At 36.8% G+C, this 12650-nt stretch overlaps 1 pseudogene; it reads left to right on the top strand.

Annotated features, from left to right (window-relative positions):
* LOC125475784 lies at positions 1 to 1272 on the top strand (annotated as a pseudogene).
* Positions 1273 to 12650: the final 11378 nt, after the last annotated feature.

Raw genomic sequence — 12650 nt, 5'->3', positions numbered from 1 at the left:
ATGGGGAACATTGTTGCAGTCGGCAAGTTTATTATGCATGGGGTTAGTAAGCTAGTAGGGATGATAACACGGAATGATCAGCATTGCTTCTCTGGAAACCCATCGATCTTCGTCATAACCAAACTTCATATCTCGAACCAAGCCCGAGGAGACTGCTTGAGACCATATATCGCCTTTTTTCACCTGAAAACTTTCCCTTCCTCCCCCTCCAGGAACTGTCATGAACGTCTGGATCCCCAGAAAAATTACAGAAAACCAAAAAATCCAAGCCAGCCGTGGTATTCATCCATGGGTTTGCAATGGATGGCATCACAACATGGCAATTTCAAGTGCTATCTCTTGCCAAAGACTACGCGGTTTATGTTCCTGACCTTCTCTTCTTTGGCGGCTCCACAACGGATAAACCGGATAGGTCACCTGAGTTTCAAGCGGAGTGTGTGGCAAAGGGGTTGAGGATGCTTGGGGTGGAGAGGTGCACCTTGGTGGCGTTCAGCTATGGAGGCATGGTTGGGTTTAAGATGGCTGAGTTGTACCCTGATTTGGTTGAGTCTATGGTGGTGACTTGCTCCGTTATGGCTTTGACCAGGTCAATCACCAATGCATCTCTTGAGAGACTGGGGTTCAAATGCTGGTCAGATTACTTGCTTCCCGACTCGGTTAAAGGTGTGAGAAACATACTTGAAATTGCTACCTATAAATTTCCCCATCTCCCTGATTGGATTTACAAACACTATTTGGAGGTATGTTATTTGGAGTAATTAGATAGTTAATTATGCTAACTAAGTAACCCACGCATGTAGGTTCATGCTTCTTTTGAGGTCTTAAACATTTGAGTCAATGGCTGCAGGTTATGTTTGAACGTAGAAAAGAGAGCGAGGAACTTTTGGCGGCATTGGTTGCATGTGGATGACAAGGACTTTACAGCTGCTCATTACCCACAGGTTTTCTTCATATACATTACAGACAATCTAGTAATATGAAGAGCTGTTTGATAACCATTTCGTTTTTAGTTTAGTTTTTATATTTTTAAATTGAAAACTTGTTTAGTATTGAAAACCCAACACTAAATATATTTTTGTGAAAAACTGAAAACTGAAATGGCTATTAAACGGGTCGTAAAGCAATCAAAGAAAGTGATCTATCAAATGTTTTCTCCAAAACTTACTTTGATACAAATGACTCGTTTTCTTGCAGAGGGTGCATCTGTTGTGAGGAGAGAATGACAAGATTTTCGACATGGAAACTGCCAAAATCCTCAAGAAGTATGCCTAACTTGTCTTAGACATATACATTATTTTACTCATTCAAGAACTTTCACTTTAATATTAAACTTAAAATGGATCAAATCACGGAGAATGCTAAGGTACCATGTTTTTAGACTATATTTTATCATGTTTTTAGACGATACTTTATAGACGACATGATGTGACGTGATTGATGGTTGGATTTCTTCTTTAGTGCTTTTAAAAAGAAATCCAACAATTAACTGCTAAGTCATTTGGCTTACAAAATATGGTTCAAGACTTCATGTTTTTGGCAACACTTAGTCACTGAGGTTATAGTCATAAAAATCTTTCTGATAATCCATTTATTTTGGGGCCTTCTGATTATATTACAGCCAACTAGGAGACAACGCAACTCTAAAGTCAATAGAGAAGACCGGCCATCTTGTTTATGGAAGGACCATTTGTTTACAACAGGTCTCTTCTCAGTTAAAAAGAAAATGTGCACGATCTGTAAGCAAACTTTGTAAACACTTAAACTCAATAGTGTGAAATTAAATCACTGTTTTAAAAAAGATAACGTGATCGATACGTGGTTCATTTTGTGTCGTAAATTGTTATTGAGGTTGATCAAAAAGCCCTTCGAAGAAAGAAAATACAAAAATTGTGAGCTGATATCAGGCAATCGATTTCTTTCTTCCCCCAACTTACAAAAATTGTGAGCTGATATCAGGCAATCGATTTCTTTCTTTCCCCAACTACTTCTTTACAGGTTGTGTTATAAACTATTTGAGCCACAGTTGTATGAATGCATGTTCTACACTTTTGCTAACGTTATTGATGACGAAACAAAGACGATATTTTAGATGTCAATATGTTATTAGTTTACTAGAGCATTTCCAATAGTATTTTTTTTGGGAATTGTTACTGTCACTTCAAAAATTTCATTCCACACTCCAAATTTTTTATATTTGGAAAGAAAAATACATTTGTGAAGAGTGTAGAATGAGATTTTTAAAGTACCAATAACACTTTTTTTTTTATTACTTTTAATCATGTGATTTTTTTAGTATTTCCTTTTTGAGAAAAAGTGAACAAAGACACATTATAATAATAAAAAGAAGGGTAAATTACCTAAACCACCAAATTATTGGGGCACTACAATCTCATACTTAATTTTTAAAACATCGCAATGTCTACCTTATCTTGCGAAACTCCATCAATTTGCCTTTCAATTTTTCTGTAAACTACAGGCGTGGCTAACACGAGACTTATTGATTTGACACGTTGACTTTCATTCGAACCAATTTTTTTCTTTTTCTTCCTTTTCTTTTACCATTTTTCCCTTTTCTTTTCCTTTTTCCCTCCCGACCTCTGCAAAATCCGTATCGACGTCCATCCCTCCGATCAACCACCCATCCTTAGCCAGATGCCCACCTCTCCAACCCCAAATTCCTCGCCTCAATTCAACGCGCTGTCTCTAACGTCTCCCAGGCCCGTTCCATCCTTAAACCCCTTGGCGACTGACCCGACCACGAGCTCGTTGACATCAGCTTTTTGGCGACAAACTCAACCACGAGCTTGTCGACCGACTCGACCACGAGCTTGTCGACACTACCCTCTCGAACAATCTTAATTCCTACCACCGCAGAAACTCAAAATCCCATTCAAATCTTATCCTCAAAAAAATTCCGACCCCTCGCAAATTAACGAAATTGCAGGGACCTCGATTGCATCGAGGACCACCACGGTCCCCACAAACCATTCAAATCTCATCCTATCTAAATCCCCAACTCCCACCAGCCTTCATTATGGATATGCAGGAGACTAGAGAGAGAGAAATGAGTAGGGCTCGGAAAAGAGAGGGAGAGAGAGGTGAGGAGTAGGCCTGGCAAACGGGTCGTGTCTATCGTGTTCGTGTCGTTTTTGTGTAATACATGTTATCTTAACGGGTCGTGTCGTGTCACACCCGTTATCTTAATGGGTCCTTAACAGGTCGGGTCACTTTACCCAACGAGTAAAGTGACAAAGTGACCCAACCCATTATAACCCGCTATGACCCGTTAAGAAAAATGTTTTTTTTTTTTTAATTTTCACATACCACACATTCCCACATAAATATTACTTCAAAACATTAAAACACATTTGTCGTTTAAGTACTACATCTACACTTGAAAATAAGAGCCTAATAAACAAACATCCATACACTACAAGTCTATTACAAAATATTAAATGTGCAAGGATATGCAAAAGGAAAGAGTTTTTGTTTTCAAGGTTGTGAAGCCTTTTTCAAAAGTTTAAACCTTGCCAATAGAACTCAAAGCTTGCATATTATTCCTTTTTCAAAATCCTCAATTTTCATCGACCATCATGACATAAGATTTTGTGGTATCCACTAGTGTAAATATTTTAAATTGAAGATCGAATTCATTCATTGTATTCACATAGGGTCAAGGAGTGTACTTGCAAAAAATCATCAAAATCAGAGTTAAAATAACCCTTAAATTGTGATTTTTTGTTGATAACCTTTGAAAAGTTTTGTCTCGTTTCAATGGTTGGATCATTGAAATTATTTTCATAGAATGCGTATCCCATCAAAATGATAGATTCACTAACACTTAGAGTTTATTTATACTTTCATTTAAGTATAACATAAGATTTTGTGGTATCCACTAGGGTAAATATTTTAATTGAAGATCGAATTCATTCATTGTATTCATATAAGGTCAAAGAGTGTAGCTGTAAAAAAATCATCAAAATTAGAGTTAAAATAACCGTTAAATCGTGATTTTTCGTTGATAACTGTCGAAAAGTTTTCTCCCATTACTTGATCTCTGAATGTTTGTTTTTTACAATTTTTGGTGTATGCGATCTTGAAGTATATACAAACATGTTTGACGGTTGGATCCTTGAAACTAGTTTCGTAGAATGTGTATCCCATCAAAACAATAGATTCACTAACACTTTAGAGTTTATTCATACTTTCATTAAGTATAATATAAGATTTTGCGCTATCCACTAGTGTAAATATTTTAATTGAAGATCGAGTTCATTCATTGTATTCATATAGGGTCAAGGAGTGTAGCTGTAAAAAATCATCAAAATCGGAGTTAAAATAACCGTTAAATTGTGATTTTTCATTGATGACCGTCGAAAAGTTTTGTCTCTTTACTTGATCTTTAAATGTTTGTTTTTTGTGATTTTTAGTATACAAACAATTTTGACGGTTGGATCGTTGAAATTAATTTCGTAGGATGCGTATCCCATCAAAACAATAGATTCACTAACACTTAAGAGTTTAGTCATACTTTTATTAAGTCTAACATAAGATTTTGTAGTATCCACTAGTGTAAATATTTTAAATTGAAGATCGAGTTCATTCATTGTATTCATATAGGGTCAAGGAGTGTGGTTGTAAAAAATCATCAAAATCGGAGTTAAAATAACCGTTAAATCATGATTTTTCAATGATAACCGTTGAAAACTTTTCTCCTGTTACTTGATCTCTGAATGTTTGTTTTCTGCAATTTTAGCGTATGCGATCTCGAAGTATATACAAACATGTTTGACGGTTGGATCGTTATTTGTTTTGTAGAATGCGTATCCCATCAAAATAATAGATTCACCAACACTTAAGAGTTTTTTCATACTTTCATTAAGTATAACATAAGATTTTGTGGTATCCACTAGTGTAAATATTTTATTGAAGATCGAGTTGATTCAATGTATTCGTATAGGGTCAAGGAGTGTAGCTGTAAAAAATCATCAAAATCGGAGTTAAAATAACCGTTAAATTGTGATTTTTCATTGATAATCGTCGAAAAGTTTTGTCTCGTTACTTGATCTCTGAATGTTTGTTTTCTGCAATTTTTGGCATATGAGATCTCAAACTATATACAAACATGTTTGACAGCTGGATCGTTGAAACTAGTTTCGTAGAATGTGTATCCCATCAAAACAATTGATTCACTAACACTTAAGAGTTTGTTTATACTTTCATTAAGTATAACATAAGATTTTGTGGTATCCACTAGTGTAAATATGTTAAATTGAAGATCGAGTTTATTCATTGTATTCATATAGGGTCAAGGAGTGTAGCTGTAAAAAATCATCAAAATCGGAGTTAAAATAACCATTAGATTGTGATTTTTCTTTTTATAACCTTCGAAAAGTTTTGTCCCGTTACTTGATCTCAGAATGTTTGTTTTTTGCAGTTTTTGGCGTATGCGATCTCGAAGTATATACAAACATGTTTGACGGTTGGATCATTGAAACTAGTTTCGTAGAATGCGTATCCCATCAAGTTCAATGGTGTGTGTGTCTATATATATATATATATATATTTATTAAGTAGATTTAAATTTATTTATTTTGTACGTATAATTGACCGGTACACGGAGTAGTACATCACGTGTCGTTATAAAAATAGTGAGATATGTGTGATAAAAAGTTAATAGCTTAAAAAAATAAAAATTCTCACCATTTCTATTAAAACACATGGTGTACTATTTGTGTTCCCGTTACAATGAAAAATTTCTCAAGAAAAAAAGGAGAGAGAGAGGTAAATGACGTACACGTGTCAGGAACACAGCTGTCGGATCTTATCCTAACAATAACAAGTGCACACTTGAGAGACCACGGTGGAAACTAGTAGCAAGCAAAATTGAAAATACCACTAGGTCTCATCTTTCCCTCTCTTTTTTGTTTCCTTTTTGGCTTTTCTTATAATTTTCATTTTTCCCTCCCTTTTTCTTCAAAGGGCGGCATGATGCATATTAATTATTATAGTTTTTAGGGGTACAAAATTTAATTTAAAATTTAATATATATATATATAATTATTATAGTTAATATTTAATATATATAATTATTATAGTATATTTGTAGGGTTTATAAAATTATTAAATTAATATTCTGCTTATCGTGTATCGTGTTACCCACGTGTATATCCGAACCAACCCGTTATCTTAACAGGTGCTTATCGGGTTACCTGATAACAACCCGATTCGTTATCGTGTCGACCCGAATACCTGTTAATTTCGTGTCGTGTCGTGTCAGGTTATCGGGTCGTGTCAGGAATTGCCAGGCCTAGTGAGGAGGAAGGAAGGGGACGTGACTTTGTATTGCTTTTTTCTTTTTATATTTAAAATTTTTAATAAAATATTATTAAATAAACTTTTATTTGTTGTTTGGACATGTTGCACAAGTTGGTTGGTATGTAAAACTCATTGTTATCACATCATCACTAAATAATTAGCTTAAAAGATTTTTTAACAGAGGTTTGACATTGCAACTAATTCGTAAGTTAACTTATGACATGCAATGTTCAAAAGATGAGGTAGCCAGGAGTTTGTTATGTGACCAAAATTGAGGTGATAAAATGTAATTTACCCTGAAAAAATGTTTGAAGTGTGTGATATAAAGTCTCTAAATCTAGAGAGTATAAGATATTTTCTACATTTGAAGACTCTTCTAACATTTTTGTTGGAGTACAAAATCCTAAATGGCACTTCAAATTTAATTTTGTAAACTCTTGGTGATGCTCTTACATGCCTCTGTCAAGTTATATGATGTGGTATCAACATGAGGAATTGAGATTTTCTTATTTATATACAATCAATATTTTAGTTTAATATAAATATAATTATGTGCAAGAGAATTCGAAGTAGATGTAAAAGAAAAGTATATTATTGTAGCTACATTAAATATGATCAGGTTTATAAGAGGAATTGATATGTAAAACATGGGACAAAGTGGCTACTTAACTAAGAATGGTACTCCTCAACAATATTAGTAGAGACACAGACATGTGCATAACCACTTATCTCTTCTGTCAAAACGGAAGTGGATTCTGCACAGTAGATGCTTGGGAACACTATCTCTTGTTCTTGAAGTTTTTTGTCTTAGGTGCCAGGAATCACGATTCTGGTTGTGATGCCACTTTTGGGTAGGCCATGATTCTACTGTATGTTGTAAAAGAAACTTGAAAGGAAGTTGTGAGAGAGAAACATACACACTTGGGTTTGGGAGGTTCCAGCTTCGGCTGGAAGGGTTTGTTCGGTACTTTGTTGAAGCAAAGCATACCCTTCAGTGTACCTCTGTCAAATCTGAGCATGCTTATCAGTGCATCCCTACCGAAGCAGCATACCATCATTCGGTAGACTCCAGCTAAAGCTGAGCTTATACCATTCAGTACCTCCCAGCAGAATCACTCTGGTACCTTTCTCTCACAGTTGTGGTGGTAGTAATTAGATCCAAAAATTTGGAAACTTCTTCTCACTACACTACTACTTCAGGAGCAATCCAGTCGAAATTCAATTGGATTCCATAAGTAAGCTTGTCCATGGATATGCGTCAGGCAAAGTATAAGCTTGTCCATGTTGTCGCGGTGCTGATGATAAGGCATTTAGGTGTGTCTACCAAGAGCATGATGATGCTAGTAAAACTGGGGTTTCATTGCCTCATGGCAATTAATGGTGGGGCTCTTAAGACTAACATCACAATACTGGGTCCGCTTATCCTGCCTTTAAGTGAGCAGTTTCTCTTCTTTGTTACTTTTGTTGCGAAGAAGTTGTTCAACGCCAAAGTCAAGCCTGATATACCATATGTCAAGCTTTCTTTCAATCATTTTTGAATACACGCTAGAGGAAGGGCCGTGATTGATGAGCTCGAGAAGAATTTGCAGCTTCTTCTAGTCCATGTTGAGTCTGTAAGAATAACCTTGTAACAAACTAATTGAAGAATGATAATACAACTTGTGGAGCTTAAAATAATCCCAAAAATTCTAGAGGCGATACATGGACTTTTGCATAAGAAAGACAAGATTGCCCTCATTCAATAGGCAGGCTCCTTATATACTCTCACATGCAGCTCAGCACCCTTGAAAGTCCATGTAGCTGAATACGATTACTCACAACTCACCTGCGACCATTATTACGAACCTTCCATCTCACAGCAGCTCCTTCATCCTCTCTAAGCGCTGCATCTGTTCTGCAACCTATAACCCAGCAACAAGCACACCTCGGTGAATACCCAGCCGTGTTGGAGTGAGCTGACAAGCTAAGATGCTGAAGGTAAAACCCTCCTTAATTTGTGTTATTTTTGTTTCAGCTTTATGTGTTTGAGTAAAATGTAGCAAGATCTAACACATGCATGTGCTTGTATCTGTATGAGGGCCCCTCAAACTTTGAAAATCTGAGAAAAACAACGAGAGAATCCCTCCTGAGTTGCCAGCTCCGAGAGCACAGAGGTCATCCAGCTTCTCTAGTAGAGAAATCAAGCATGCATGTGGTAGAGCTAAGGCCAACCATCTAAAAATCCTCCATCCGAAGGTAACAGGCATCCATCTCAGCTTTTGGTTGTTCTAATTAAATGGTTTAGCTCCATTGTTCTGCTACTTTCATCACCAAAAGCAAAATGAACAGCCCACATGGGCTAACTAACACCTTTTTGCTGGTAGTCAGTTTTTGGCCATTGATTTGCATAGATCTCCTTTGCAGCCGAAAATGTCTTTGGGACAAGTTGGATGATGGAAAATCAGTTTTCCTTAGGTATATTTGCTTCTAAGGTTGCATATTGTTCTTTGGGGGTTTAAAACGTATTTTTAGAGAGAGAGTTGCTTTAAGGCTTTGAGCTTGCATCTTCTCCATTTATGAAACCCTAGCTGCCAAACCTTCATCATGCATCAAACACCTAATCATTGTATATTAGGGTTGTATTGTTTTAAGGTTTTGCATTTATGTCTTGGTCTAGTTTTAAGTTTTAAATTCGTTTTTAGACCAAGCTTTTGGATTCAAGTTGGATTCTTCCTTCAACTGTTTAACTGAAGAATTTGACTGGTCATTTGAATCCAGATTTCATGTGCATATCATAAAATCATATCACATCATTGATCGTGTTGATCTCAGTGCCACAAGGTGAAGAGCTTAGGAGGAGCTGCCATCTCATGAAGACCGAAGGAATTCATCTTGTGTAAGACAAGGTTGCACAAAGGTAAAGCTGCTCCATAGATACAGCTCTAGGAATTAAGCTTGTGTGATCTTTGTATGAACCTTTGCTTACACTAGTAGATTGGACTCAGAGCAGAGTCCCCAGTTTTTTAACCCAGAGGTGGGTTTTTTCGACCAAAAATATCTTATGTTCAAGTTATTGTTATTTTGTCATACATCTCACATACACATACATGCTACATATATCTATTGATCATTAAATTGGTATATGCTCACAATCTTACCCATTTGACACATTAATAACTTGCAACGAACTACAGCCTTACTGACTAGGATAGTTTTTGGGAATTGAAATTGGTAATTGAATCTTCGATTTATTGACTAACAAATCTATATTAGTTGACCAGCAGGCTTGACTAGTCAGTCTAGCGGATTATAATTTTTATATACATGATATTCCACCTAGTACCAATTTCAGTCTTCTTGCATTTTTTTTGAAGCAAAATCATCGATTATATCATCATACTCCAAGTCTTCAACCTCATCGATTATATTGTAAAAAAATAGCAACATGCATCATATTGCTATTAGATTTTGAATGTGATTGTGTAAATCCTAGTGTATCTAGGGATATCTTGGAATATTCTTTAGGGTTAGATATTATCCTATTAGAGTTGTAATCCTATTAGGGTAAAGAATTAACCTTCCTTACTACTATAAATAAAGGCACCATGGGGTGGAATAGAACACACCTCACAATTACACATCTCTCCATTTCTCTCTCTGTGCCGCACCTCAATCTCTATGTCCTCATAATTGTTCAATAAATTATGCCTACAACACGTTATCAGCACACTCTTAACGCTGTTCTAAAAAGAGTTTATCCTTTAATCAGGAGAGTATTACGTTTTAATCATTCTTTTTATGATTAATTTATTATTTTATTGAATTGATCTACTTGTTATTGATTCAATTTAATTTTTCCTTGTTGGACGTTATACAACAAATTGGAGATGCAATTTCGGCTTTCGAGAAGGATTTTCTACAAATTCAAAGGCTCAGTTGTTTTCTGCCAATCAGGTTCTTTTAAAATAAATTAAGATATTTGAAACGACCTTGAAGCATGAAAACATTCCCCATAATGCATGAACCCCATATATTTGTATTTTCCTTTCAATTATATATATTGCATATGTGTTCATATATTTTGTCAATAGATATATATATATATATATATTTGTTCATGCAATACGTAATTATGCAATGTGGAATTTGTGGGTCAAAGCATCGAAATTAATTTAGAAGTAATTAGGGTTTTTAACCGTAGAATTCGAAAACATTTGAGATTTTTCGCAGTTGAGCCGTGGCTCCACACCGCACTGCTGAACCACGTTGGCTAGCTTACAGCCACGCCACAGCTAGGAAGACATCCTTTGGACACCATGGACCTCTCGTAGCAGCCCCTTAGGTTTGCTGCCAATGCACTGTAACCAGGCCTCGGCCTGGGTTGGTTTATGCATAGGCCAGAAGCCCTATGTCCACTCTAGCAGGCCAACAAGCCTTTGATGGGCTATGTCTTTGTCTCGACCCATCAAGCCAGCAAGCTTTGCTTGTTGGGCTTTGCCTGCGTGCGACCCAATCCACCTACAACAAGCTTTGCTTGCTGGGCTCGCCATCTGTCTCAGCCCGGGATCACCAATGCCAGCCCATGTGCTGGGCTTGCCTAGAACTGGCCAATAACAAAGCCAGCACGCACCCATCCCAGGCCAGCTCCGTGCTAGGCTTGTGCACTCGTACCTTTTGTGGCCCGCAAACCAGCAGCTTTGTTGTTGGGCCTGTCTCAGACACACGGCCCGTGGCTTGCAGCCATGATTAGGCTGTCTTGAAGCCAACCCGTGGCCTACTAAACCCTTTTAGGGCCTTGCCCTATACACAGCACCCTAGCCCACCGAGATTGGGCTATAATTTTTCTAACCCAATGCTATTTTTTGGCATTCCCGCCAATATTAACATGAATGTGATTATTAATTTTGCTTCTACGATCAAACCTGAATGGTTACGATCTATTGAATTAATTAAAGTGACCAGTAGTCCATTAATCTGACAATTAATCCAAAATTATTGGCCTGAAGTCCACTTTTTGGCAATTAACGATTTAATAAATTATTTCTTTTCTTTGAACCGTTGACTCTCTTTCGTAGTCCCGAAGCACTCACACTTGAGTTCCTGAAGCAACCCAAATCCACTACACTTAGTTGTATATTATATTATGTGTTCTTACAGGTACCTCCTTTTATGAACCGGAAGTTCATAACTAAACTCAAACCTGTAGTTTCAAATTTAATGCCTTTGAAACCCGAAGTTTTCATAAAACAATACACCTATGAAAACCCAACGTTTTTCATGTAAACCATGTCTTAGAACCCTAAACGTTCTAACTTTGAGGCTTATGGATATCTTATTTCCATAGCACTAATTACAATCTTATTTCCTCCATTCAGTGGATTGTCAAATCATAACAAGTTTGATTTCACTGATTTGGATGTTTCTTAACCGAAACCACTTACAAGATGTGAATTTCCACTTGACTATCAAGTAGCTGAGAAATAAGCCTCCACCATCATCTTTATTCGAAGACTTATGCCTAAAGCATTACGCAAGGAAGTACCTCCCGAACGAGGATTCCGTGGCTTTTTGGCTCGCTCTTATGGACCATCTAAATCATGAAAGACATTGCCTAAAGCAGACCATGAATGAGTACAATTCTAAAGTTTATAAATCCAATCAATTTTGACTGAAGAATACTTTTCTAGTCATTCCATGTTTCTAACTCGCTCTTGAAGCAAAAGTGTAGAAAGCAAAAGTTTACCAAATTCTCGGATCTAATTACTACCACAAACATGAGAGAAAGGTATAGACTTAGCTTTGGCTGGAGTCTACCTAACTGTATAGACCCAGTTCAGTTGGAGTCTACCGAATGGCTTAACCCAGTTCAGTCAAAGCCTACCGAATGGTGGTGCCCTGCTTCGACAGACATGTACTAAAGGGCACACTCTGCTTCGGCAGAGATGTACCGAATGGTATTACTCTACTTTGGCAGACGTCTACCGAACAAACCCCTCCAGCTTCAGCTAGAGCTTACCGAACCCAAGTCTGGGTTTGTCTCTCTCACAATCCAATTTTGAACTTATTTTTACAACATATTGTAGAATCAGGGCCTGCCAAGGTGTGGCATCATGCTCGAAGCGTGATCCTTGGTACCTAAGCCCTAAAACTTCAAGAATAAGGGATAATATTTTCAAAACTCAATCCTGCAAAATCTACTTCTGTCTTGATGAAATATATCATTGGTTATGCACCTGCTCGTACCCCTACCAATGTTGTTGAGGATTACCATTCTAGTAGTCAATATGTGAGACTAATTTTGCTCCACTGAACACCGTTGGAAGAGCAGACTTTTGACATGGATAGCCTTGTTA

Source organism: the organism of the source record quoted next, unplaced genomic scaffold, assembly GCF_019419815.1.
Source record: "Pyrus x bretschneideri cultivar Hongxiangsu unplaced genomic scaffold, Pyrus_bretschneideri_v1 Contig16, whole genome shotgun sequence".
Taxonomy (NCBI): Eukaryota; Viridiplantae; Streptophyta; class Magnoliopsida; order Rosales; family Rosaceae; genus Pyrus; species Pyrus x bretschneideri.
Note: the sequence above shows the minus strand (reverse complement) of the source record. Positions and strands in the feature narration are given on the sequence as shown.